Source organism: Crinia signifera, chromosome 2 (assembly GCF_055691185.1).
Source record: "Crinia signifera chromosome 2, ASM5569118v1, whole genome shotgun sequence".
In the NCBI taxonomy this organism is placed as follows: domain Eukaryota; kingdom Metazoa; phylum Chordata; class Amphibia; order Anura; family Myobatrachidae; genus Crinia; species Crinia signifera.
Window position 1 is genome coordinate 169337550 of NC_139218.1, and position 23326 is coordinate 169360875.

General features: G+C 44.2%; 1 protein-coding gene across 5 annotated transcripts in view; it reads right to left on the bottom strand.

Annotated features, from left to right (window-relative positions):
- The window catches only part of LOC146060207 (choline/ethanolaminephosphotransferase 1-like), a 552072-nt gene that overhangs the window by 506731 nt on the left and 22015 nt on the right, over positions 1 to 23326 (bottom strand). The window contains exon 2 of one of the 5 annotated variants that reach the window (XM_083173191.1): positions 19871 to 19998. The exons of the other annotated variants lie outside the window; for them this stretch is intronic. The gene's annotated coding sequence lies outside the window, so the exon portion shown is untranslated. The remainder of the gene's footprint in view (positions 1 to 19870; positions 19999 to 23326) is intronic. 5 annotated transcript variants of the gene reach the window in all.

Genomic DNA, 23326 nt, shown 5'->3' on the forward strand with positions numbered 1-23326 from the left:
ACAGAGCATTTTGTACCTAATGGAAGGGGTCATGTTGGAGGGTATGTGTAAATCCTTTGCAAAGAGCATGTAACCCATGGCATGTAAATCAGGGTAGACAGGTTAATCCCTGGCAGAGCAGGTTAACCCCTTAATATGCAATGAGCATTACGGTGTGTGGCATAACGTGTAATGAGCATTATGGCATGTGGTATAATATGTAATGGGTGTGTGACATGTGTAATAGGCATTACAGTGTAAATTGTTGTACGTGTATCCACCTTGGAAGCAGTGGCGTAACAACGGGTCCGTAGAGTGTGTACGGGAGCTCCGTCCGTGGGGGCCCCAGGAAGTTGTTGTACCGGGGCCCAGGATTTCTCTTGGCGGCCCTGAATGTCCGAGCCGTATTGCCTAACCATTTTGAGAACTAAGGAGCGTTTAACTCTATCATTTATCCCCCGGACATTGCAGGTGAGGACATCAAGTCAGGGGTTAGAGAGTGTGAGATACAAAAAAACTGCAATACCTGTACTGACACCTCGTAAAACTGAATGTACCACAATCATTGCATCAAATAACGCCATATAGGCGTAATAAACTACTAAACACTGCATGACAAATAGAAAAAAAAGGAGATAAGAAAATAAAGAGACATAGAAAAAACAATCCCAACAAAATACACCCTCTCCCTGTATACCTCCCCTAACTGTGGCATACTTATATCCCTAACCTAGTAACTATTGAGACCAAAAGGGTCAGTGACTACCTAGGTAACTATGAGGGCAATCAACTAATAACTACCAATGCAAGCATCGGGGCCCCCCGGCCATATAGTAGACCTATAACTTGTCTAAAGCAACACTTGTGTAAGGAAATATAGTGCATAATAATTGGTTCCCCCCGCAGAAAGCATGATAAATAACATAACAGTTATACCACATCTATAGTAGGAAATATAGTGTAAACAGTATGAGCGCTCCCCCCAGAATGTAATAGAAGCATAGTAGCTATGACATATCTATGTTTATATTTACGCTGCCTGAGCATTACGTTTCCTGAGCATCTGGGCCCAGGATGATCTCCAGAGAGTGGCAGAAGATGGTGCAACCTGTCCACAAACATGTAGTCCACTGCCGCCACTTGTAAAACATGAAAAGTCAGGCCGGGGCCAGATGCCTCGCAGCAGGTGCATATCGATCAAGCCATGCCGCCGCCTCACGAGGATTACTGAAGAATTTTGTTTCTCCCTCTGCCCCCACCCGTAACCGGGCCGGGAATAACATGGAATAGGGAAGGTTTAGGTCACGTAGCCTTCGCTTCACAGGTGTGAATAGGGCCCTCTCCTTCTGTACGTCCATGGCAAAGTCAGGAAACGTAGAAACAGTCACCCCATTCCTGACCATGGGGCCTTTGGTGCGGTTCAGCTGCAGGACCGCGTTGCGATCTTTGTAGTGGAGGAACTTAGCTATGAATGTCCTAGGAGGGGCCCCCCGGAGGAAGCGGACGAGTGGGGATTCTGTGAGCCCTCTCGACAGCAAATTGAGGGGTAAAGGATTCCTTTCCATATAGCTCGACTAGCCAGGACTCCAAGAAGGATTCTGGTGACGAGGCCTCCTCCCTCTCTGGTAGTCCAACGAACCTGACATTGTTCCTTCTCAAGCGACCCTCCATGTCCATGAGTTTATTCTGTATGCCTGTGACCTGCTGTGTCAGAGTAGTGACGGCATTTTTTAGGGGCTCAACTGCATCCTCTACTGCAGAGACCCGCGTCTCCACCTCACCAACTCGTTCCCTGATGCGTTGTACGTCCTGCCTAAGCAGGGACAGGTCACACTGGACTTTTTTCATTTTATCTGAGAGCCTTTTTTCGCTGCCAGCAATGGTGTCGAGGACTTGTTGGAGGGAGAGGGGTTCAGGCAGTGTCTCATTTGGAGAGGTCTTGGAGCCACTCGGGTTGTCAGAGTCTGGCGTGTCTTCCGCATTTGACGCCTGCTGGCCCTGTGTCTCAGTGCCCCTTGCATATTTGGCCAGTTTGGCTGCGTGGGTGTTTTGATGCTGTTTCACCATGGTTAGGGAGCACAGGTCTGCACAGCTGTCCGTACTCTCAGGGTAATGAGCAGGGTAGGTTTTGACTGTGGCTTTATGGATGCGAGCTGCCCAGGCTCAGGGCCCCCCGATGAAAGGGCTGTGACAGTTGGTGGGAGTCAGTAGGGTGTCCTATAGAGGACAATAGGGCAGGAGGAGAGCAGCAGCAGGTCCGAGGATGTTCCCCCTGCACTGTGACTGGTCTCCCAATATGGCCGCCGGAGCACGAGACAGCAGGGCAGAGGGAGAGCACTGAAGCTGGTGTTAATATGGCCGCTGGGGTACAGGACTCGTGACCCCAATGTGAGGGCTGAGACAGGCAGCGGGAGTCTGTAGAGCACTTTAAGGCAGAGGGAGAGCAGCAGCAGATCTCAGGATGTTCCCCCTGCGCTGGGTCATCCAATATGGCCGCCGGAGAACGGGATCTCAGGGCAGAGGTAGATCACCGTGCCTACCGGAGCCCAGTAAGCCGCCGTTAGTGAAGGGAGCCGCCGCACAGCACACAGACAGCGCCGGGCAAGTCACGCCAGGCGCCGCGGCACTCACCCGACCTCCTGATGGCGTGACAGTGGGTGCGCCCAGCCGGAAGTCCCTGCAGCCACGCAGCAGTCAGGCCGCAAGTCCCCGCTTGGTCCAGGCAGCACGGAGGAGACACCCGCCACCGAGTGAGTGAGGGTTAGGGTGCAGCAGGTATCGGGGGAGCCGCGGGTGGGTAATTTACAGCGCTGCCCAGCTTCAGGATCGAAGATCAGGATGGGTGACCAGGGAGCTCCGGTTCAGTGCGTCCTAGCTGCTTGCCGCCGTAGCCACGCCCCCGCCTTTTGAGTTCTTTAAAACATTTATAATCTGATATAGGGTGATCAATATCAATATTGGCAAACTTTGTTATTTAATTGGCTTCATGACAAATTGTTACGGCCTGTACTACTAATGGTATGTCTTTACCAGAGATCTCACCATTCAACAAGTGCTGTAGTGGTGTACTATTTACGTCGCCCATGGCTACTAATAATCTAACTAGATTGCTACCGATATCCTCCACCACCCAATCTCTTATATGCATTAATTGGCTTGCTAGGTAATACAGTCTAAAATTAGGAACAGCTATCCCACCCTGCCCCTTCTTTCGCATTAAAGTGTTCATTTGAATGTTTACCCTTTTATTATTCCATATGAATGATGATATTAAGCTGTTAATTTTGTTAAAGATGGATAATGGTAGTTACACTGGTGACTGCTGTAAAACATATAAAAATTTGAGGTAGAACAATCATTTTTATTATATTGACCCGTCCTGTCACCGTGAGCAGTAGTTTACTCCAGGTTTTGAATTTTACAGTGATAAAGTCCAGCAATGGTTGCACATTTAACGGAGTGAATTCAAATGGATCACTAGATATCCAAATCCCAAGATAGTTAAAGGACTCGGTCCATTTGACCGACAAATATTCTCGTGCCACATTCTCAGGTTGTTTCTTCACTGCAAGAATGATTGACTTGTGCGTGTTTACTTCGAAACCGGAGTAGCTACCATGTATTTTATTTAGATGCAATACCTTTGGTGCTGCTTTAACATAATCTTGCAGAAATATCAGTAGATCATCCACATACAGAGCAACTGTATCATTACACTACCCCACTCCATAAACTACAATATAAGGATGAGCTCTTATGGCACAAGCCAGGGGATCTATTGCTAAAGAAAACTAACTTGGCGACATCCCTGCCTTGTTCCTCTAAAGAGAGGGAAAGCGGCTGACGTCCACCCGTTCACCGATATTCTGGCTGTTGGAGTAGAGCAGCTGTATCCATTTCACATATTTTGGATCGAATCCAAATGCCATCAGGACCTCCCACAGGTATGCCCGTTCTACTGCATCAAATGCCTTAATGGCATCTAATGACATTATTCCAGAGCTACTTAACCTATTTTGTGGTATTTGCAGGTGTCTAAACACATTTCTTATGTTGATGGAGGTCGCCTTACCAGGCAAAAAAAAACCTTGATCCAGGTGGATCTTACCCGTATGCTTTTAGCCTTGTTGCCAATATCTTTGCCAATATGTTGGCTTCTGAAGGCAACAATGATATTGGTCTGTATGCTACAAGGTCTGCATGATCCTTGCCCTGTTTGGGCAAAAGAATAAACTTCGCCTCCATCATAGTTTGGGGGCATACACCTGTCTCAAAGCAAGATGTGAACATCTCTAATAGCAGTGGGGCAAAAAACTCACCATATTTTTTATATACATCGATGGGAATGCCATCTAATCCTGGCGCCTTGCCCCTGGAAGCGCTTTAATAGCACCAAATATCTCCTCCAACTCTATTGGGGCTTCCATATCCTGACTGTCAATGGCCACGAGGGATGGCAGGTTAATTTTATTAATAAATTCCTGAGTTTGAATTTGATTATGTGGAGATCTAGACTCTTATAGTTTGCTAAAATAGGCCCTAAATGCTGTTCCTATATCCAAAGTCTTATGCTGCATTACCCCGTTTTTATCTAAGACCTTATGGATAGCATTTATGGGTTTATAAACATTAGCCAGGTAGGCTAGATAACTACAGGATAGAAATTCTGTGCGTTATACTTCATAGTTAACAGATATAAGTGTTCCCGCTAGGCTGTTTTAGCTGGGCGCTGCGCCCTGCCCGTTTTTTAAAGGGCAAAATGTGCCCTGCCCCTCTAGCAGCGCCCGCTAAAACAGCCTGGTGCCTGCCCGACTTCTTGCACGGGGAAGCCCAGCGCCGCCTTAGACGGTGATGCCCGGCGCTTCCCCGGCATCAAGGCACCTTCCCCCTGTGGTGACAGCATCTTCGGCACGGTCGGGCCCGCCCCCCTTTCGTGATGCTGGCGGTACGCGACCGCCCATAAGTGTGCCGTCGCCGGCCCCGGACCGCCCCCCGGCACCCTGCCCGGCACAATTTCTAGAGTGAACACGAACATATTAAGGCTATATTGATTCTGGAGAAAGCTATGTAGGATGCAGAAAAACAGGAAAATTGTATTAAGTCTGGATTTTTTTTCCCTCCAAGGGTCCACCCATCCCATATTGCCTAGAAAATTATGGAAGCTCCTAGAGCTGCAGTCACTACAATTGCCAGCTTTGGTTTTATTCCTTCTGGATATCGAACACATCATTAAAATCGCCTAGGCATACTACAGGGACATCAGGTGAAAGTGCCGCAAAAATCGGCAGCCCTCACGAAGGCGTCAAAATAAAAAGGAGGGGGGAGGGGAATATAAACAGTAAGTAGCAGTATATGTCAAGCATTAATAACAATCTAAAAAGATATATCGACCTCCAGGATCAATTTTAACTCTATTACATACAAAGGCGATTATTATTTTTTTTTAAAGTGTAGAGATACCCCATGCTGAAGATGTAAAAGGAGCGTGGTATACATGGCCCACCCAGGCCCTTTTAAGTGTCAGTAATTTTCCCCGTCAAATGAGTTTGTCAGGCATGCTATATCGGCACCGCAATTTCTAAGCTGTCGTAGAACTAAAGACCGTTTTATTTTATTATTCATTCCCCTAGTATTCCATGTTAACAGCCAAACCATTTTTAATGCAAGATGGCTATTTCTAATGTACACCATGCTCCCCACCAAAGCTAACAACATGTATCTAATTGCTTCCTGGCACCTCACTGTCCCTGTCCAACACATTATACAGACTACACTATACTACATTTACCCCCCTCCCCCCACCCTGTATACCACCCCACCCTAGGCATACTTAATGACCCCCCACCCCCCAATAAAAGGACAGGAGAAAAAGAGAAGGTGGAACAGCAAACACACAAATAAAAACACTCACTAACTTTACTTCCCTACTCTTCCTTCCCCCCTCCTCCTCTACTTTCCCTTGAGGCTATCAACCCCTGAACCACGTACCCATAATGAGGCAGTTATGGCCCCCTCCCCCCGGCATGTTCTATAATATTCTTTAGAGATATTACAATTTACAAGGTTAATTACTATATGGCTGATCGTGTCCTTCAAAACATAGTCCCTTAATCATTTCCCTTTTATAATGTTTTTTAACCCCGAGTCCATTTGTATACTGAATGCCCTCACAAGCAATCTTGCAGGCCCCACTTAATCGGGGTAATTGATCGCAGACAATAGCCTTTAAGAAGCCAGTTGACATTTTGCTGGGAACCTACTATCTGCTTCTTTAGGAGTTTGAAAGAATTTTGCTTCACCATCAATGATGACTTTCAGCTTTGCAGGAAACACAAAATATTTTAGGTCACTTTTAAATATCTGCGAATTTGACCCCGTTTTTCTGGACTGAGTCTGGAAAGGCTGACAATTTCGACCCTTTATAGTCAAGTGGGCCTTTAACATGTGAGAGGCACAGGATTGTGTCCCAGTCTGGATAGTTAAGCATTTTAAAAATAAGGGTATGTGTAGGGGCCCCCCGGTGGTGAGGGCTTAGCTGGTACCCTCTGTGCCCTTTTGACTGCGAATTGACCTGAGAATGAAGTAGCATTATAATTGTCACGCAGAAGTTGTTCCACAAACTTGGGTATTTCATTCCCTTCCTCTCTCTCTGGAAGACCCCTAAGTCTTATGTTGTTACGTCGTAATCTGCCTTCGACATCTGATAACTTGTAGCTAATATCCAGAATCTGGCCTGCCATTTCCTCCACTGAACGCAACAGTTTGTTGTTGGTATCTTCTAGTCTGGAGACACGACTTTCTGCCTCCTTCATCCTATCTTTCACAGCTTAACACTTTGTTTAATCTGAGCTATGTCAGACTGCACATCATTTATTTTTCCAGCAGACGTGTCTCGCTGTTACTAATAGCGTCCAGTATCTGCTGCAGGGTAATGTCTGAGGTGGCAGCGGGGTTAGTCCCTTTAGCGGGGGTAGTTTGCAGGGTAGTAATACTAGATTGTGAAGTATTGCCTGCCTGGGACCTGGCATACTTCTCCAGGCGCGTAGCTGCCGATGCATTACCGGTTTTGCTGGGCTGATTCAGATTTTCCCGCACTACTGCTGGTGCACTTATTTATGCAGTTTTCCCACACTAATTCGGGCAAACAGGTTTTTAAAATTTTTCTTAGGTTGACCCAGGTTATGTAAGGTAAGCAGCCACTCTTGGCCAACAAGCTGCGACAGGGTAACCAGAGTACACTTGCAATGCCCACTCCAGCCAGTCCTCATCATTGACACTAATGGGTCCAAAAGATACACACACAGTGCCCAATAATGACTGATTCCTTAGCACTGCTCTTATACCCCCAAAATTCCACTGGTACACAGCGTCAACATAACACACAGGCTTTTTATACTTCTCTACCTCCTGAATTGAGGCAAGCTTACTCACCTCCGCTGCACACCCTCTCATTCCTTGCTGCCTGGATGACTTGGGGGCTTGCTTCAGCTTCACAGCCACACAATGCCGCTGGGATCATGCAGGGATTGCACCCTCTGTACTGCTTAAATTGAGCATGCCGCAAGCACGCAGTCTGTGCTCACACTTCTCCTGTCGGCACCCGATCACCAGCGTTGGAGGACACACACAGGTTTCACACTGGAGGTTCCCACAGTATGATGCCAGGGGAGCTGCCGCCTTGCTTGCTGGTACAACACAATGCTGTGTTCCTGCTTTTACCCTCCTCAGGGCGGCTGAGCACACCGGTCCGCTCTCCGGCAGCCTTACACGCTGCCGTCTGTGGTCCAGTCAGTGCCCGTTCACTGGCGTCTGTCTGCGTGCACACTGACACCTGCGCCAGCATCCTCTCTCTGCACGCTGCCAGAAACCCAGCCTCTCCAGCGGACACACATGCCAGTCAGCTTCCGCATGGATGTTTGCCGGGGGAGAGCTGCTGCCTCACATCAGATGTGGCCCCGCCTCCCAGAAAGTTGTAGTATGCAAACATAACAGGATTCTTTAAATATTAAAAAAATGTACAGTGGTGTACAAAAAAAAAAAATATAGTTACACACCACTTCAGATTGTCCTTTAAATCTTCATATTAAAAAAAAAAATCTGTGTATTTATTCCACAATAAAAGTTGAATCCGGCAAAGGGCCCTTAACAGCAATATCCCTGCCAGTAGTGCAGGGGTTAACCCAAGTCCAGGCTGCTAGGAAACAAGAGCAGCCGAGGGAGAGGAGGGGAGCTGGGGTCCTTTTTCATTGGCAGTTGCCGGAGGAGAGCGAAGACCAAACACTTGCGGCCATCCCGTTTTGGCCAGCACCAAGCAGAGGTCAGGAGTAAGCCATGGGATAAAGAAAGCTGGGCAGACCCTGGAGAGCAGAGCCCTGAGGAGGGAAGAGAGGCGAGAGACCGCTGAGCTGCTACCAGGTAGGCCAACCTGGAAAGAGGAGCCACAGCCAGTGCCAAGTAGTCTTGTGTGCAGCAGCTATGGCTAAGAAGACTAACATGCTGCTGCACTGGAGAGTGAGTGTGCGCTCTACCCCATGTTAAGCCTAGCAGAGATACAGGGCCACCGGGGAGCTGAGGTCAAGAGAGAAAGCTGCTGCCAGTCATGCCTAGGAGACGTTGGGAGCTTGGACGCCTCCACAAGCCACTCTGAGTCCATTGCACAGCGCAGACAGCAACCACAGCCAGCCTGAAGAGCTCCGACAACCAAACTGCATGAAGACGCCTTGGCAGGAGAACTAGCGATAGCCACAGGTACCTATGCACCCACACCAACCCCACTCAGCCTGCTTAATCACATCATGATTGTGTCCAATTTCCCTTCAACTCCCCGGCAGTCCTTGGTGGTTTTAAGAATCAAAATGTACTCACAATCTGTCATACAATCCATCTGCTGCATGATTGTATGATTGGAGCTTCATTTAAATAGGGGTCTGGCCTACTAGGATCTAAAGGATAGGAGTAACAAATCTATTTTTTTTTAATTTACCGGTTGCCAGCAACTAACAATCTGCTCACATCTGCTGTGTTATGACAATATTAAATAGCCCAAATGCATTAATCCTCTGAAAACTGTTTTCAGAGTAGTGACAGCTGTGCAAAAGGACATCCACTCTCTTCAGCCACCTGCCAGTCTGCCACTTGGCCGCCCGGAAGAAGCACCTCTCTTCTCTGCTAGTCAGGGAGGGAGGGAGTGAGTGAGTGTCACGTGACTATGGTTGTATGAGCCATCTAAAGACAAATTGCATGTGATGAAAAAGCACATTCAATCTATTCCCAAACCCAACTGATCTGACGTGCAGCACGTCAGATCAGAGGACCGATCTTCCAATCTCCCGGGGGCCGGCATTGTATGATTGTGTGCACACAATCCATTGAGATTGTATGATTGGGTGCAATGTTTTTCTGATGCATGGCCACCTTAAATTGGCCTGCACAATCACCAGATCTCAATCCAATTAAGAATCTGTGGGATGAGATCAAATGGGCCATCAGGCAGCTGAATCCAGTAGCATCAAATCTTAAGGAATTGGAAAGTGCAGTTCATCGGATATTTCTCACATTTCTCATACCTCCTACCAACATCTCAGAGTCCATGCCAAGGAGAATCCATGAAGTATTAAGGGCAAAATATGGTCCAACATTGTATTGAGGGGGTGGGGGTCTCCCCCTTCGTCAGGACAGATATGGTGGTATGTTATACCACCATATCTGTCCTGACGAAGGGGAGACCCCGAAACGTTGGAGCTTTGACTGAATAAACCAGTCCACCATTCACCCTACTGAGAGTCTCTGAGTGCCCATTCTTTCACTTTGTATCTACAAGGGGCTGCAAGGTCCCTATTGTTGGCACCGGGGCACGCTACTTTCCACCTGGCTACCTGGCCTAGTCCTTTCTATCCTGGACAACGAACCCCCCCCCCCCCTTGTCTGCCTCCTTTATCATAATGGATGTATCCGCAGTCAATAGTTTTAGTGCTCTCCTCTCAGCTCGGGAGAGATTTAAGTTGTGAGGGGATTTTGAGGGTTTTTATTTGCATAGATCTTTAAAATCTGCAAGTGTGACTTTATAAAAGGTCTCGATGTTCGCGCTCTTCGCTGAAATCGGAAAAAACTGACTTTCTTTTGAAAGATGACGTATCATAAATTTTAATTGTCTAATACAATTGGTGAAGAACCTCTGACTGTTTGGTGCGATCTTTATTCACAAAGTATCTTTTCCGACAGAGTGCGGATGGACCTGTTGAGCTCTACATACAGTTCGAACATATTTGGATCACTCGAGGGGACATATTTAAGGCCCTTAGCTAGTAGGGATAATTCATCTTTGCTTAGTGTTTTAGTGGAAAGAGTCAAATTATACTCACCGATAATTCATTTTTCTTCCTAGAGATCCCATGGCAGCCATACACTGGGATATTCCCTTCCCCCACTAGAGCAGACAGGATTAATTTCTCTTAGGACCGCCCACCTTGGGTATAATGGACCCCTCATTCTCCTCCCCTGCATCTTTTGAGTGTCTCCGTCTCATGGTCCCTAGAGAAAACACATCAGAAATACAAGGGAGGGTAATCAGTGGCTGCCATGGGATCTCTAGGAAGAAAAAGGAATTATCGGTGAGTATAATTCGACTCTTTCTTCTACGATCCCCATGGCAGCCATACACTGGGACATACCAAAGACAATAAAACGGGAGGGTAATATGATGCATGAAATTTTTTTTATTATAAGGAGGTATTCGCCAGATACCGCCTCCTGAAGGACATGCTTCCCAAAGTAGGCAAGAGAAACGTCATAATGATTAACAAAAGGTGTGTACTGACGACCAGGTAGCTGCTTTACAGATTTCAGTCACCGAAGCCTTGGCCTTGTTCGCCCAGGATGTAGAAAAATGCCTGTGTGGAATGTGCCTGTACTATCAGAGGTACTTTCTTGCCTTCCTGCTTGTAAGCGGATACGATAGTCTCCCTTATCCACCTGGATATAGTCTGTTTCCCAGGTTCTTTTCCTTTCCGGACACCATTTGGAATAACAAACAAATGTTTAGTTGTTCTAAAGTATTTAGTTCTTTCCAGATATATGGAAATAACCCGGACCAGATCCAGTGTATGCCAGCTTTGTTGTTCCTCAATTCTCAGGTTTTGGGTAGAAATAAGGCAGAATAATTTCTTGATTGAGGTGAAAGGCCGAAACAACCTTTGGTACAAATTCTGGATGTGTCCTTAACACCACTCCGGGAAGATAACATGATAATGTTCTTCTATCCAAAGAGCTTGTAGCTCGCCTACTCTTCTGGCCGAGGTAATCGCGACCATGAATACGGTCTTCCAGGTTAAGAATTTTAAAGAACATTCTGTTAAAGGTTTAAAGGGTTGTTTAGCTAGGACCGCATGATTAGGTTCAAATCCCATGGTGCCACTAAAGCTTTGACTGGTGGCCGAATCCTCTTCATAGCTCTGTTAAATCTCTTTATCATTCTTTCCTCCGCCAAAGGTCTATCTAATAGTACCCCTAGCACAGAGATTCGTGACTTAATAGTGGCTGGAGCCAGACCAATCTGAAAGCCTTCATAGAGAAACTGCAGGACTTTATCAGTTGATATGGAGGAAAAGTCACCACTGAAACGACCCCAATCAATAAATTTGATCCATGTCTTGTAATAAGCTAGCGAAGAAATTTCCTTTCTGGCTTTCAACATCATTTCCATCACCTGGAAGGATAAATTATGTCGTCTTAGTATCTTCCGTTCAATATCCATGCCTTTAGCGATAACTCCGTGGGCTCTGGATGACAAACTGGACCCTGATGTAGCAGGTCCACTCTGCTGGGCAAAGGCCAAGGTTCCTGTACCGCCATCTTTAGAACATTGACAAACCAGGGTCTTCTTGGCCAGTAAGGTAGTATTGCTACTACCTCTACTTGATCTCTCATTTTTTTCAGAACTTTCACTATCATCGGGAAGAGAGGGAATATGTAGCCCAGCCTGAAGTTCCATTTTACTGAAAGAGAGTCTATTGCTAGAGCTTGCGGATGAAATTACTTTGAGAAAAAGTTGTTCACCTTCCTGTTCCCAAAACTGGCCATCAGGTCCACCTCTGGGGTGCCAAATATCTTCTCTATTTGAGAGAAAACCTCCCTGTTCAACGCCCATTCTCCTGGGGATATTACTTCTCGACTCAGGAAATCTGCCAGGGTATTCCTCTTGCCTGGAATGTAAACTGCTGACAAAGATCTTAAATTGTCTTCCGCCCAGCTCATTATCTTCTCCGACATTCGCATCAGCTTCACACTCCTTGTGCCTCCCTGATGATTTATATGGGAAACTACAGTCACATTGTCTGACATTATTCTGAGATGTGAATTGCAAATTTCTTCTTTCAGATGACATATTGCTTCCCAGACCGCTTGTAACTCCCTCATGTTTGACAAGTTTTTTGCCTCTTCTCTCAACCATGTACCCTGGATTGATCCCCCTTCGGTATGGGCGCCCCATCCGAAAAGGCTGGCATCCGTAGTCAATATCTGAAATATGGGTTCTTTTAAGCTGGTGTTCCTGTCTTCTAGACCCCGTTGCCACCATATCAGATCTTTCTTCACCTCCTGACTTAGCGAGGATCGCCATAACCCTTCTTCTGTAGAGGAATAAGGAACCACTGGAGTTTCCTCATTCTCCACTGGGCCCAAGGGATGATCTTGATGCAAGACGCCATCATACCTAGTAGTTGGGTGGACATAATCAGAGGGAACCTCTGCTTTTGTAGTAGCAGATTTATCAGTTATTGTATCCTTCTGCATCTCTGATGAGAGGGAAACTGAAAACAGTCTTGTGTCGATCATAGCACCTAGGAACTGTATCCTTTGCGCTGGAACCATCTGGCTTTTTTCTTTGTTTATTATCCAACCTAGATATTGTAGAAGGTTTACCGTCATATTCATGTTGTCTTCTGTTTCTACAAGTGACTCTCCTGCAAATCAGCAGACCGTCTAAGTAGGGCCAAACTTGAATTCTTAATGCTGCAATCACTGTAACTAACACCTTGGTAAAAATTCTCGGGGCAGTTTTCAGCTCAAAAGGAAAGACAAGTAAATTGAAAATGTTGATTGGCCACTGAAAACCTCAGGAATTTTCTGTGTCTCTGATTTATTGGGATATGGTAATATGCATCCTTTAAGTCTATTGACGCAAGGTAGTCTCCCCTTCTTATCCCCATCACAATAGAACTGAGGGTCTCCATCTTGAATTTTATCTGTTTTATGTATAGATTCAGCTCCCTGAGTTCCAGAATAGTTCTGAATGTTCCATTTGGTTTTCGCACCAGGAACAGGTTTGAATAGAAGCCCTTTCTGTGTTCCGTCTCTGGTACTACTTCTATGGCTTCTGTTTGTAGTTGATCTATCTTCAAAAACAGCGCTTTCCTTTCTTCGGACACCCCTGGTATCTTTGATCTTATGAATCTGTGACGGACGGGAGTTCTCGAATTTGATGCAGTATCCCTGTCGAATTATGTTCAACACCCAGGTGTCTTATTAGCTCTTCCCAATTTACAGTAAATCTTAGTAGTCTGGCGCCAATCATCTCCTGTAGATAGTCATAACTTTCCTTTCTGGTTCCAATCTTTATCTGGTTGGTATCGGCCACGAAAATTCTGTCCAACCGACTGTCTGGAGGTATTAGGATTTCCTCTTCTATAATATGTTTTCCCTGGTCGATATGTCTTCGCATCTCTGTATACCTGCTTCAAGGAAGTCTGGAAATTGAAGCGATTTCTCTTTTCCTGGGGTAACCGGACAGATTTTTCCCCCTGAAATCCTCGTTATCATTGTATCCAGCCTGGATCCAAACAATAATTTTCCTTCAAAGGGTAAATTGGTTAGTTTATTCTTAGAATTAGCGTCTGTGTTCCAAGGTTTTAGCCATAGAGCTCTTCGCCCCTTTACCCCTGCTGCCATCGCCTTAGCTGCAAATGAAACCCCATCAAGTGAGGCCTCGCATAGAAAGTCAATGGCCCTTTGCATAACTTCTAGGTTTCTAAGTAGATACTGCTTAGATATCTTCTCCTCAACATCTGTTCTTAGATTAGATTAGAGGCCCACAGTCGAACAGCCCTGGCTACTGACGCCATAGCCACATTAGTTTTCAGAGAGCCTGCGAATGCCGAGTGCACCTTACGCAAGGAATTTTCAATTTTCTTATCCATGGCATCTTTGAATGCCGCAGCATCCTCCACTGGTATAGTGGACTTAGACGGAATTTCGGCTACCGCCGCATCTACTTTAGGTGTTGTGCACCATCCCAGAAACTCTTAATCTTTAAACGGATACATTTTTTCTACCCTATTTCCCAGGGTAAATCTTTTATCAATGTTGGCCCATTCTTTATTTATCATATCTCTTACAACCTTGTTACATAGAAACATAGAATTTGACGGCAGATAAGAACCACTTGGCCCATCTAGTCTGCCCCTTTTTTAAACATGTTACCTCAAACCATATTTGATCCTTATTTTTTTGTAAGGATATCAATATGCCTATCCCAAGCATGTTTAAATTGTACTACTGTATTTGCATCTACCACCTCTGATGGGAGGCTATTCCACTTATCTACTACTCTTTCTGTGAAGTAATTCTTCCTCAAATTTCCCCTGAATCTTCCTCCCTCTTGTTCACAGGAAAGGTCCTTCCCTTCTTATCTCTGTCTTCATACAGGGGGATCCTTAGTCTCAGAGGTCGATGCCGCCTCCTTATAATTCATAGCCTTGTATATATTCTTTAGCATGTTTTCCACCAGCTCTAAATTAAACGATCTGACATCCTCTAGCTCGCCGGACTCCTCTGACGAGTCTTTATCAACACATTCAAATTCATCTGAGGAATCCTCCTCAGGTGTAAATTCAGCCTGGACTCTAGATCTCTTAACAGACTGGCTCCGATTAAATTCATCTTTAGAGAAAAAGTTTTGTTTCATCCAAGACATGAACTCTTTCCGTATGTTCTGACTTCTTAAGACACCTTAGATTGTGCCATTTCACATAATTCACATAAAGCTTTCTTCTGAGCTGAAGCAAACGTTTGATCACATGTCATGCATACAGACTCTATAAACTTCTTCTTAGCTGTCCTCTTCTTATGCACAGGAGAGACAGGCACACTAAAAAGGTAGAGAGACTACACTCAATATCTAGCTGAAAAAATAAACAATACTAATGCCCAAAACCAAAGGGCTTACCTCACTTGGACATCATCTGGCTTCTGGGGAGAAGGCGCTTCCATGGTAAGTAAATTACTGCTAGTGTAGTAATCCATGCTCCAAACACACTCGAATGGCACCGAGAACGCCATTCTCTGCCTTTTAACCCCTTCATTGCGGCACTCTGTATTCAGGATGGCAGAGCGTAACAGAACATTCAGCCCAGTGTTTCCTTGGGGCTGAATTCCAAGACCCACCTCCAGCATCTGTGGGCTTTGTATTGTGGGGGGCGAGTCATCTCCCAGTGGTTCTGTCTGGGTCGTTCCTCTCGAAAATCCTGTTGGGGTGAATTGTTGTTTCTTCTCTCTATTGGATCTATCTTTTGGTCTGGCACCCTCATTTCTTATTGGTTGTTTAATTGGATCCTGAGGGGTTTGTACCGGTCCACCATAGTGATGTTCTCGTCTATTTCTAGAATAGTTACGTTGTTGTTTGGATGTGTCTCTCCTATAATCTGATTTTTTTATGGTTATTATTATTATTATTTTGATAGGTATAATCTGGTTCGTGGCCTGGAGTCCCTATCTTCGTTCTTGTTCCTATTTTAGTACGTTCTGACTATCATTTTGGTAATCCTCTATGTCCCTCCTGAACTTCTTTTGCTTTTTATCTAAGAGATCCCTTTCAAATTTCTCTGTTCTCTCATCCTCACCCACAATTACTTTTTATTCTCCAATACACATTATCTCCATGGGGACCAGGTTTGTGCAGAGTTACGCCAACCTATACATGGGCGAGTTCGAAGACGCACATGTGTGGGGCGGCGACTTTGGCGCGAACCTGGTCTTCTATGGCTGTTATATTGATGATCTTTTTATTATTTGGGATGGGGACTATTCTTCGGCACAGCACTTCGTCACTTCACTGAATGAGAATTCTTTCAATCTTTCTTTTACCTCACACCACTGAATGAGAATTCTTTCAATCTTTCTTTTACCTCACACTTTGACCCCTACACATTGATTTCTTGGACATCTTTGACCATTGCAAATTCAAAGATAACGACAGCAAACTATACCAAATCGGTTGATACAGATTCATATCTACATTTCAAAAGTTCCCACCATAAATCCTGGAAAATCAACATCCCCAAAGGGCAATTAATGTGCATATGTCGCAATTGCTCTTCTTTAGAGACATTTAATACACGGGCCATTGAAATCATGGCCTCCTTTAGACAAAGAGGGTACTCAGACACCATTCTCAGGGAAGTTCAAGGGATGAATAGAGAGGATCTCCTTACCAGCACCCCCAAAGAACCGTCAAATCATGAGATTGCTTTCATCTGCAAATATAATAATTCACACTCAAAGATAAAATAAAAACATTAAAAATTATAACATTCTTAAACATGATAAAATCTTGAAAGATATAAATACCAGATAGGCCATCTGTAATATAAAAGAGAAATAGATCCCTTAAGACGATCTTAGCCCCGAGTTTTCTGAAGCCCATCAAAGAAAAAGGAAAAAGGAAAAGAGGAGACAAACACCAATCGCTCTAACCCCAGACCCATGGCCGATATGCAGACCAGCAGGTTTCTATAAATGTGGCAAGAATAGATGCACCATGTGCAATCATACAAATAGGAGAATCTTATCATCAAGTCATCACAGACAACAAGACACTCCAAATAAGAAACTTTATTAACTGTGACACCAGCTATGTCATATATTTACTGACATGCACATGTGGTTTTAGGTACGTAGGCCGCACTACTCGCTCGTTGAAAGTGCGGTTTATGGCACATCGTCGCAATATTGTGAAGGGCCTCATGTCATAGCGTCCATAGACATTTTCTGCAAACACACAAGAAGGACCCCAAAGATCTACATATTATTGGCCTCGAACACATACCAATCTCGTCAAGAGGGGGGGGATCGCTATAAAACATTGTGTAGACAGGAGGTCTATTGGACCTTTAAACTTCAACACACAAAAAAACGGAGATGTACCAGTCGCACTGAAGGTGTAGTGATTAAATATGATAGGAAACCCCTCTAATAGGATAATCACTGTAATTAATTACGGGAGGGGGTGCTACCACGGACACAATACAAGGCAATTAAAGAGAAAAAAAGGAAAGGGTGTCACTGTGTGGTGCACAGGAGGTGAATTTCACATAAAATGTAACCTTGATTGATTTCTTTATAAAATGTTGCGAAATATTGACATAAAATATACACAAAATTGACACGGACAAACATATTAAAAAGGATACTCGATCCTCACACAGGGGTTCCCCCACAGCACCATCTCCCTGAAATAAGTTGGTTCTTCTTAAACAGCACACCCTACTCAAAGTCTCTAAAACACACACACACACACACACACACACACACTTTGGCTGCAGCCTCCTCATGAACAATAATGATTTGTGGTTTATCATCAGTGGAGATTTAATGAGGGGTTTGCAGTGACGTGAGCAGGCACAATGGATTGGTACAATATCTGGCGGTGTGTACTGTTCCACAGCCCCAATTTGTGGGAGAGGGATGTGTACCGGCTCAGACTACTTCCCCGAGTCAGTCAGGTGCAGCATACGGACTGTGTTTCCGATGCTGATTACCTGCCGCTCAGTGGGAGATAGTCAGCCGCGACCGCTATGCAGTGTTAAGCAGGGATTGTGGTGTACACGTTTAACACCTCCGACACCTTGCTGCTCAGGTACCAGAGATCAGACTGTGATAGGCGCCACACACCGCTGCTCTGTCAACACGGGCCCAGTGTCGACTGGCGTCTGTGGGTAGAGCTGCCGTTTTAAGCTAAACAGAAATCAAAATACATTCATGGGGGGAGGGGAGCAGGGGGGGATGCACACACTGTGGGTACAATGGTCTGCGTATGCTTCGCAAACAAGCTTCTCAGGATCAAGTCAATAAAAGGTTACATTTTATGTGAAATTCACCTCCTGTGCACCACACAGTGACACCCTTTCCTTTTTTCTCTTTAATGACCTTTAAACTTAATAGTCTATACCCAGAGGGTTTGAACGAGGCCCTAGAACTTAATAGTGTACTATAATGGGATTACATGTATGACCTGCCCATCACCAGGTGTGAAGGAACACACACCTTTCAATCACCTTATCGCATACACATACACACACACACACACACACACACACACACACATATATATATTCCCGTCATGGGCAAATGCGATCGGAATATCGGAGACACCATCATGATCCAAATGTTCTATATTTTCCCAGCTACACTATTTCTCTGCCTCTGGGTATACTCATTGATCAAAAGGTTTTGGACACAGGCAGGGGCGGATCCAGGATAAAATGACAGGGGGGGCACCATGATAAAAAAGGGTTTGGGTGTGGGAGGGGCGGCGTTAGTGGTGCTAGTGTACATGCTAAGAGAGCGGGAGGAGAGGGTGGGAATGGAATTAAAAATAGGCCCTGGCATTTAAAGTACGCAGGCCCACCATGGCGACTAAAGTGAAGGATGTAGTTGTGCGCGCGCCAAAGGCGCGCTCCAGAAAAGGGTGTGTGGCCACTCAACAGGGGGCGTGTCAACACCATATACAACTTCTACACATTATGCAACAAAATACTAGACCCCATTATACTTGCCCCTTGGAATGAGCCAAAATTGACATAATGCCACATGGATTGAGCCAAAATTTACATAATAACACACACGGATTGAGCCAAAATTCACATAATGCCAAATGGATTGTGTCAAAATTCAAATAATGCCACACGGAATGAGCCAAATGCATAAAATGCCATACGGATTGAGCCAAAATTCACATAATGCCACACGGATTGAGCCAAAATTCACATAATGCCACATGGATTGAGCCAAAATTCACATAATGCCACACGGATTGAGCCAAAATTCACATAATGCCACATGGATTGAGCCAAAATTCACATAATGCCACACAGATTAAGCCAAAATTCACAATACACTTCATAAACAGGGACATTGTCCACCAAAGGCTCGCATTAAACATTTACACCATAATGTCCATTACACGTTAAGTTACACGCCATTATGTCAATTATGTGTTATGCCAAACACCATAATGCCTATTAAAAATTATGCTACATAAGTGCTGCTTCTCTACATGCTCATTGCCAAGGGTTCCATGCTCATTGCCAGAGGTTCCATGCTCGTTGCGATGTGGGATCACATGCTCATTGCCAAGGGGGAATACATGCTCGTGGTGAATGGGGGGACAGCCGCCGCCAGGCAGAAGTGATAGCCACTGACAGTGGCAGAGCCTGGCTGTATTCAGAGCACTGTAGGTCCCGGCTATTTGAAATAATACCCCTTTCACACCAGAAAATGCATTCCCAGGTTGGCCCCTTTTACATCAGCCTAGTCCCTGCATTTTCTGGTGTGAGGGGGAGAGAAAACCACCCCTCCCCCCTTTAACCAGTTATCTAATTTAACCGGCTATATCTTCGGAACCAACTGACCCATTTACATGAGTCAAGTATTATATTGAAGAACTTTTAAGTGGACTTTGAATGATTTTGGTCCAGTGAAACTGCAACATTTGGTTCCAGAGTAATCTGCCCTCAAAGAACATGAAGAGCCATGAAATTACATTTCAAAAAAAAAAAAAAAAAAAAAAAAAAAAAAAATCGGTTTACACGCAATATCTCTGGAACCTATTGATACCTACCTGGTATCATATTGAAGACCCAGCGATTGAATTGAATGAAATCAACCAGAAGCTTCTGTGATGCCAGGGCGGGAACTGGCAGCCGTCTGAACCGGGTGGGGGTCGGAACTGACGGGTCCCATATTATCCTATGGGAAAAAAACGTTACAGGTTTGCCAGGCGATATCTCTGGTTCCCGGGGGGCTAGAGACAAGGGGCTGGGCTCGTTGGAAAGCCCTGGTCCTCAGCTACAAAATAAATGACAGGGGGGCACGTGCCCAGGTGCCCCCCCCCCCCCCCTGAATCTGCCACTGGACACAGGTGAGGGAGTATGAGCTATTGCTTCATAGTTTTCCCCTTTCACTATCTTGGGTGCTTTTGGGGATCATTTATTCCTCCGCTCGCATTACTTCAGACACCTCTTGCATCAGCAAATATTCTCCCACCATAAATATTGTCAAAGAAAAGCTATTCTTCATTTTCAGAAAGGCTTGGATAGATACCTCTCTACACAAGTAAGGGGCAGTACGGATGGTGTAATGGTTAGCATTACTACAGAACAGTTCCATTCCCACCATGGCTCTTACTGTGTGGAGTTTGTATATTCTCCCCGTACTTGCGTGGATTTCCTCCCACAATCCAAAAATATACTGGTAGGTTATTTGGCTCCAAATAAAGTTAACCTAACCCTAGAATTAATGTGTGAGCGTGTACATGTTGTAGTGAATATATTACATTTGTGCTCTATATAAATAACGGTTAATAAATAAAATTTTTATACAGCATTTCCTACATACTTGGGGTGGATATATTCAATCTCAGATGTTGGACATTATACGTTAGATAAATACCTCAACTTAAATTTTGTAAGTCTCAGCATCCACCTGCTGACTTGCATAGATTCATACTGCTCAGACCTGGTGCAGAACACGAGGACATGCACTGAAACTAGGGAAAGGAAGATTCAGGGGAAATGTGAGGAAGTACAGGTATTACTTCACAGAAAGGGTAGTAGATAAGTGGAATAGCCTCCCATCAGAGGTGGTAGAGGCAAATACAGTAGTACAATGTAAACATGCTTGGGATAGGCATATTGATATCCTTACAAAAAATAAGGATCAAATATGGTTTGAGGTAACATGTTTAAACTTCGTTCTGGAAGTCGCTGATGCAGAGCTCGGTCTCGTAAAATGATGATGTCATCACATCAGGAGTCTCTCTATGCAACCAGCTCTAGGAGGCCTCTGGGTGGGAACTCGGGAGGCAGGCCAAGTGGGTCATGAGGTATGCTGAGTATGCCTGTAAGTCTTGTGGTGAAGACAAGACCCTAACACCAGAAGAATGGAATGTATTAAGGAAAGGACTAAAATTTGCCCCCCAATCAGAAATCAACAACTTCGATTTATATATAGACACACAGAAATTCGTGAGAAAAGTCTGCATAAAAAAGTTCTTTGAAAAAAACAAAAAAACACCAACGAATGAAGAAGAAAACGATGACTTTAAACACACAGACTTCAAACCTCGATCAACATTTTTTCCAAACCACATAAAGGTCCTCATATAGAGACATTTCAAAAACTCGTTGAAAAAGACATCACCAATATTCAAAAAACAAAGAAAAAACATAAACAAAACTTCACAAAAAAAGAACAATCAGCACTCAAAAGCATCCAAAAAGACCATACCATAACAATTAAACCAGCAGATAAGGGGGGGGGGGAATTGTCATCATGGACAGGGAAAAATATGAAGAAGAGTCCGAAAAACTATTATATGATATAAACACATACAAAAAATTAAAAGAAGATCCCACATCCCATTACCAAGAACAACTCCGACAGCAATTACAAGAAGGTTTAGAGATCGGCATGATCACAAGAAAAGAATTTGAATACATATTTGAGCAATTTCCAAGAATACCTACTTTTTATCACTTGCCTAAACTCCATAAAGACCAACAAAAGCCTCCCGGAAGGCCCATAATATCTGGAATTGGGTCCATCACTTCAAAACTATCGAAATATATTGACTTCTTTCTGCAAGACCTAGTGAAACAAACAAAAAAGTTTCCTAAAAGACACCATGAGTATCCTGCAAACCATCGATACCATAGAATGGAAAGACTCATACACCCTGTGTACAAGCGACATTAAAACACCCTGTGTACAAGCGACATTAAATCACTGTACACAGTGATAAAACATGAAGAAGGATGCACAGCCACCCGTCATTATTTAACCGAAAATACCACCATTTCAAATGCCCAGATCAATTTGATTATGGACAATATTGACTTTATTCTTAAACACAACTATTTTTGGTACAATGGAACATTCTACAATCAAGAACAAGGGACCGCTATGGGGACCCCCTTCGCGCCAAGCTACGCAAACCTGTTCGTAGCTTGGTGGGAAGATATTAAGATCTGGTCCAACAATGATCATCTAAAAAATATCGTCTGTTGGAAAAGATATATAGACGATATATTTTTTATCTGGGACGGCCCACAGACAAGCCTAGAAGATTTCATTACACATATGAACAATAACTCATTAAACCTGGAATTCAGTACCAATTTCAGTAAAAACATGGTCACATTCCTGGACTTGGAAATATACACAAAAAACAACAAAATTCATACAAGGACACACATAAAAGAATGTAACGGTAATAATATGCTAGCCTTTAATAGCAATCACCATCGGCAGTGGGTGAAAAACATACCGGGAGGCCAATTCAGGAGAATTAAAAGAAATTGCACAGAGGACACAGTATTCAAAGAACAAAGTGAAGACCTGAAGAAAAAATTCCTTGAAAAAGGATACAAAGAACCCTTCCTGACAGACCAAATCAACAAAATCACAACAATAGAAAGAAAGGATCTTATCAACTACTCCACAAAACCAAAAACAGAAATGCCAATCACATTCATTACTCAATTCAACAGCAATCATGAACAAATTGAAGAAATTCTAAATAAACATTGGCATGTACTCCTACTGGACGAAGATCTGAAACAAATACTCCCGCCAAAACCAAAAATAATTTACCGGAAAGCCACGAATCTAAGACAAAAACTGACCAAAAGCTTTTTACCTCTACAAGAACCAAGAAAACAAATAATGGATTCTTTCACTGTACAAAATGCAAAGGATGTAGAAACCAAAAAACCGGAACAAAACCAACAAAAACATTCTCATCCAAACAAAATAAAAAAAACATTCCAAATAAAAGAAAATTTGTCTTGTGAAACAAGCTTCTTGAATGTCCATGCGGTTATCAATACGTGGGGCAAACAAAAAGAAAAATCAAAGTACGGATTGCTCGACATCTCTATAACATTAAAAGAGGATTACAGACTCACAGTGTATCGGCACATTTTTGTGAGAAACACAATAAAGATCCCAAAGGCCTCACCTTTATGGGCATCCAACATGTGGAACCCCATTGGAGAGGAGGAGACACAGAGTCCAA